We start from the raw sequence: 6,298 nt of genomic DNA on the forward strand, positions 1-6,298 counted from the left end.
CGGCTCACTGCAACCTCCACCTCCCAGGTTCAAGCCATTCTCCTGCCTCAGCCTCCTGAATAGCTGGGATTACAGGCGCCCGCCACCACGCCCGGCTAATTCTTTGTATTTTTAGTAGAGACGGGGTTTCACCATGTTAGTCAGGATGGTCTTGATCTCCTGACCTCATGATCCACCCACCTCGGCCTCCCAAAGTACTGGGATTACAGGCCTGAGCCACCGTGCCCGGCCTACTTCCTTTATTTGACTGCGTGTTTACTTCCTTTTCCCTAGTCCAGAGTACAATCTCTTCCCAGTATTTAATGTTTACTGTATATCGAATAGTTTTTTTTTTTTACTCTAGCTGTATGCTTTTGTTTTGTGAATTTAGTCAAAAATATTTTTTAAAAATTAATAGTACAGTTTTATTTATTGGGCCCTGTACTAGATTTGAGTCGACAATTAATAAATACTAGATATGGACCTTGACAAGATATACAGCACAGACACATAAGGAGACAGTTACCTGGACCTCTGAAAAGTGAAACAAAGAAAAGGACGCATCAGAATATGGGTGACATAGGCATCAAGGTACAAAATGCTCAGAGATAAGATCAAGAGAAGACTCAGGAGAAATTACTAACTCCTTGCCTTAACTCTGTGCAAGGGAAAAGTGAGTAGGGAGTTGAGGGAACTCATGATGAAAAGGTGTACCAAGAATAATAGCAACTTCTAAAGCAGGAGCAGATACCCAAGGTTCGTGGGAGAACAAGTTCCCTGTGACTGGACCTTCAGAGACAAGTGACCAAAGTGGAGCTGCAGAGATGAGCAGCAGTCTGACCATCCCACAACCTCTCTCATCAGACTAACCAGAGGGCTGCTAATTCATCAGGAAAGCTGCGGACAGCATCCAAAAAGTTACCAGAAGGCAAGTAACAGGATACGCTTCAAAAGGGCCTTCCTCCTGAAGAGTGAGTACCTAAGACCCCTTCCCCTCATACCCAGATCCAGATAAGGGCTCTCATCCCTGCTGAACCTCATGATGAGGTTGCTTTATGAAAAATGAAAACAGCTTCATTGCACAAGCTTCATCGGGAGAAAGGAGGAAGGAATTTGCTGCCTCTGAATAAGAGAATATTCTGATCCACATTGGCAAAATGGAAAAATCAAAATGACAGAATAGGAATGTGGGATATGATAAGATTTCTCTTCAAATAGGCTGATCAATCCTTTATTCTTTAATTCACAGTGCCCTCCCCCCGCCCCCCACTTCCCGTTTCTTCTCTTTTCTTTCCTTTCTGCTTTTGCTACATGCCCAGACATGCCACAGTACCAGGTATTATCAGTACCAACTCACATTCCTTTCCTTATTTTGGAAGAAGATTAGTTCTTTAGCTCATGGCAGACACCCCTTCCCCATCTCCCCACTCTCCCTCATGTGCTCATCTTATCTAAAGAAAGTTAAAATGTTTAGCCAACTGGGTCTAGTTTAGATTGTGTGGCTGACTCCAGCCAATGGGGAAAGGGCACAGGGGCAAGATTTGCATCAGGAATAAAAACTTTCTTCCTCCTTTGTTCTAGTGTGCTCTCATGGTGACTGGCCAAGAAGAAGCACCCATCTACGCAGAAGTAAAATTGCTTTGCTGAGAAATCCTTTGTTTGAGTGCTCGTCTCCCTTAAGATTCTGAGCTTTATTTCCAACAAGGAAGATGATGGAGGTACCTAGATTGAAGAAATGAATGGTCTCTCTAGGAAACAAACAAGACTTTTTGCTTTTGCACACCTCTCTCGTTTAAAGGTTACCCCTCTCCCAGGCTCAATGCTTTCTTCCTCTGCCATTTCAGCAGACAGTTAACAAGCTGCCTCTCTTTGTTTATGCAGAGCAGCCTCAGAACCACAAATTAAACTCACCCAGACACAATCAACCTATTCTTCTCAAAGCCTCCCATTCTATGCTCCCACAAATTGCCCCACTCACCTTCAGTCCAAAGTAGAGGAGTCTTGAATCAGGGGAGAAGAGTGAGGGCAGGGCAGGAGCAGGTGTGGACCAGATTCACTCACAGGAGCTGAGTGAGAAACGAAAGTTAAGTTCTCAGAAGTGAAAGAAAATAAAGGAAGCTGAACAAGAACTTACATAACAATAAGCCCTGGGGAATAGTAATGCTACAGCATGTTCTAGCATCTGCTGTACTGGCAAGGCACTCAGTCACTACTTCCTCATTCTTAGTGTGGTTTCCTCAAGCAAGAATATTTGAATAAAAAGAATGTGAATTACAGTTATACATTCTACAGCTTGCCTGAACACTTAGAATTCCAATGCAGTCCTAAAATTATTATCGAATTTATCTTATATTTAAGACCTAAGCAAGGAAAATAAAGATCCAGAGACTTGGGACCTAGCTTCTTGAAATGCAGTCTGATGAGGAAGATACTCAGTTATAAAGCTCTACAAATTTGGGCTGACAAGATGAGTATTAGCAGCTGACATTGTGAATGGTAAAAATAAAATTATTTTTATAAATAAAAGGACCTTTAGTGTGAGCCCATTGAAAAAATGTTCTCAAAATATCATTAAATCTTAAAAGTCCATCAGTTAATTATCACTTCCTGCTCCTAATCCAGACAGGCCAGATGAGGATGGATTCCAGAGAATAATAGAGGTAAAACTGTGTCAGTGTCATGTTACCCAGCCACCGAGGCAGATGAGGACATGGAAGTTAATGGATGATGCTGTTTAATTGTAATCATTCACTGAGTTACTCTCACGCCTTCATAATTTTTCCACTTTTCTCTGCTTCCCTAAGAAAAGTTTGATCACTTTTACACAATCAATTAAAAAGTAGCACTGAAACATGTTATGTGTCATGCACATAACTTCTGTGCCCTGTTGTCTATCATATTCTTGTTTGTTTAACTGCATGTGCCAGATAATGCCATAAAAAACTGATGGAGGCCCATGATGTCTCATGCCTGTAATCCCAGCACTCTGGGAGGCCCAGGTGGGTGAATCACTTGAGCCCAGGACTTCAACACCAGCCTGGGCAACATGGTGAAATCCCATCTCTAAGAAAAATTAAAAAAAAAAAAAAAAAAAAAAAAGCTAGGTGTGGTCATGTGCACCTGTAGCCCCACCTACTGGGGAAACTGAGATGGTAGGATGGTTTGAGCCCAGGAGGCAGAGGTTGCATTGAGCCAAGATTGCGCCATTGCACCATAGCACTCCAGCCTGGGTGACATAGTAAGACCCTGTCTCTACAAAGAACAAACACAATACACCACACCACACACACACACACACACACACATACACCCCCAAAAAAGAAAATGGCAGCTCATGGAGCTTCCATAACATGGATCCCTGACTGACACTATGGAGCACGGCCATCTTCATACTTTAATCAATGATACACATGTAGGATGACTGAAAAATCAATGTTTATTATTTAAATAATAGGTACTTTGGTATTAATTGTTGCTCACAAAATAATAAGCTAATCCTGGCTATAAATTCTTTCCTACTCACTTATATCTATGAGGACCTTATTCATAATCAGTTGAAAGTCTCAAGAGAAGAAAAAACTGACTTCTCCCCCAGAAAAGGGAATATTACCAGCAGGAAAACTTCAGGCTTGAGCAATAACATTGACTCCTTCTTGGATCCAGAGTCTCTTGGTCCACCTTGCAGACTTTGGATTTGCCAGTCTCCAAAATCACATGAGACATTTCTCCAGTCTCTTTCCAAATAAATTCATAGTTTAGTGGTTCCATTGCTATGATGAACCTTGACTAAGACAGGCATGAATGCAGAGAAATAAGCAAGAGATGTAATCTTAGGTATATTCCATGTTTGAATAGAATATCTTGTTGACATTTGTAGGGGAGTGAGGGCTCAGTGAGTGAATGTGTTTTTTTGGAGTGCACAGAGTGGAGTCCAAGTGTCAACCGCAATGGACAAAGTGAATGAACTCATTTATCCAGAGACCTTTTCTCTGTCCATTATTTCTTCCCTTCTCAGCACTTCCATAGATCTCATAGCCATCCTTTTCTCTCCTCTGCCTTTGAACATCTGAACTGACCTTTCATCCTGTTCTGATTTATCTCATGAAGTATTAATTGCAGCTGAGAGAAAGCAGTAGGAATATTAGGTCCTGACAAGATACCAGAAAACCTGGGCCAATAGGAAACCTGAATGCACCACACACAATTTGTCACCAGATTTGAGCATGTTGACAGGTTCCATATTCTAACTTATGCTCTAAATTGTAGAAAATATAAATTATTGTTGGGTCTCTGTGTTTTCTCTGTAAACCTTATGTATCCTGCTTTTCTGCTTGATGAGGAATCATGAAATATCTCCACCTTTGGGTCCATAGATGTTTAACATTTTTCTCCTCAAGAAAAGGAGCAAAGTAAGAGTAAATATGGTTAGAGTCTGAATAATAGGAAGAAAACAGAGAGGATATTTTTTAAAATCGTTTAAAATTTGTTTAAAAATTTACATAATTATTACTTTTTTTTTTTTTCTGAGACAGAATCTCACTCTATTGCCCAGGCTGGAGTGTAGTGGCACAATCTCAGCTCACTTCAACCTCCACTTTCCGGGTTCATGCAATTCTCCTTCCTCAGCCTCCTGAGTAGCTGGGATTACAGGCGTCCTACATTACACCCAGCTAATTTTTGTATTTTTAGTAGAGATGAGGTTTCACCATGTCGATCAGGCTGGTCTCAAACTCCTGACCTCAAGTGATCCACCTCGCTCGGCCTCCTGAAGTGCTAGGATTACAGGTGTGAGCCAATGCTAATGCCACATAAGTATTACTAATTAATAATTAGTAATATTAATTCTCATTAATAATAACTGTAATTATTATTAATTGATCATAATTATTATTAATACTAACTAATTATAATTATTATTATAATTATTACAGCCACATAATTATTACTAATGCCAGAAGAATATTTGAATTTATGTGACACAGCAGTTATCTTTACAGCAAGAATAGAACAGAAATGTGACATCAAGATATTCAATTCAATTAAAATTAGATTAATAGCTATATATCTTCATATCTGTATCTTTAAATGTTACTCCTTATATATACCATATTCTAGTAAATCTGAGACAATAAAGAACAAAATGTAAAAACCCCCTACCTGACTTCATGAAACTTAGAGCCGGAGGGTACAGTGTGGAGGGGGTATGGGGTTACTGATAATAGGATTAAGTGATAACAGGCTGCCCACTACAGTGCTCCCTATTACCTTCTCCTCAGGCATTTTCATTTTCAAACTAAATACTCCTCTCTACCAGTGATCCTAGTTCCAGTGTGGACTTCCTGAGATGTTCCAGTAAAGGAAGGCTTAGAAAGGAGGCTATGGTACATGGACCACAGTTCAGCCTTTTGGACCAGTTTTGCATAGTAACCAGAAGAGAAGAGAGGAAGGCCTGGCCCTGCTCTGGGATGGAATAGATACTTTGAAAAAGACAACAGGGGGAAGTTGGAGAGTTCTTTGAAAGTTAATAGTTGAACTGCTGTCAGTGTAATAATGTGATGTTTCTTCATGGCTCTCCAGATAAATTTCTTTTCTTTTTTTTTTTTCTTTAGACGGAGTCTCGCTCTGTTGCCCAGGCTGGAGGTGCAGGGGTGTGACCTCCAGTCACTGCAAGCTCTGCCTCCCGAGTTCATGCCATTCTCCTGCTTCAGCCTTCCAAGTAGCTAGGACCACAGGCGCCCGCCACCACGCCCGGCTAATTTTGTGTGTGTGTGTGTTTTTTATAAGTAGAGACGGGTTTTCACCGTGTTAGCCAGGATGGTCTTGATCTCCTGATGTCGTGATCCGCCCGCCTCGGCCTCCCAAAGTGTGCCTGAGCCACCGCGCCCGGCCCTCTCCAGATACATTTCTAGCATCCTGTCCTCTCTGGGTCTGGAAGTCTTAATAATATGACATCTCTTTTATCTGTACCTCCTTTTCTGTTCATAGGTCCTACAAGGTTTTTAAGTCCAGACCAGAAATCTACTGTGATTCTCTAAAAATCATTAACTTTGTTCTTCCTTCTCTTTGGGCCATATCTGTTACCCAGAAGCAGAACTCAGCTGCGAGATCAGGAGCAAGAGGAGCACTTTGGAAGAATTTCGATAAAGGGCACCTTTTCTAATTTTTAATGCTTGGTTGGGTTAATCTGAACTATGTCAGAAGTGGCATGATAACAAGATCCTGAGACTCAAGAGAAAAGGGAGCTAGAGTGGTGGGTGCTTCTATTTCCCTTCACAGGCTCCTCCTGTGAACAGCACAGCTACACAGCAGGCTGACTCAT

At 41.2% G+C, this 6,298-nt stretch overlaps 1 protein-coding gene across 1 annotated transcript in view; it reads right to left on the reverse strand.

Annotated features, from left to right (window-relative positions):
- TRIM22 (tripartite motif containing 22) overlaps positions 1-2,090 on the reverse strand; it is a 20,932-nt gene extending 18,842 nt beyond the window's left edge. The window contains exon 1 of the mRNA XM_017887308.1: positions 1,958-2,090. The gene's annotated coding sequence lies outside the window, so the exon portion shown is untranslated. The remainder of the gene's footprint in view (positions 1-1,957) is intronic.
- Between the last annotated feature and the right edge of the window lie 4,208 nt (positions 2,091-6,298).

The sequence above is a fragment of the Rhinopithecus bieti genome, unplaced genomic scaffold (assembly GCF_001698545.2).
Source record: "Rhinopithecus bieti isolate Rb0 unplaced genomic scaffold, ASM169854v2 scaffold_17182, whole genome shotgun sequence".
Lineage (NCBI taxonomy): Eukaryota > Metazoa > Chordata > Mammalia > Primates > Cercopithecidae > Rhinopithecus > Rhinopithecus bieti.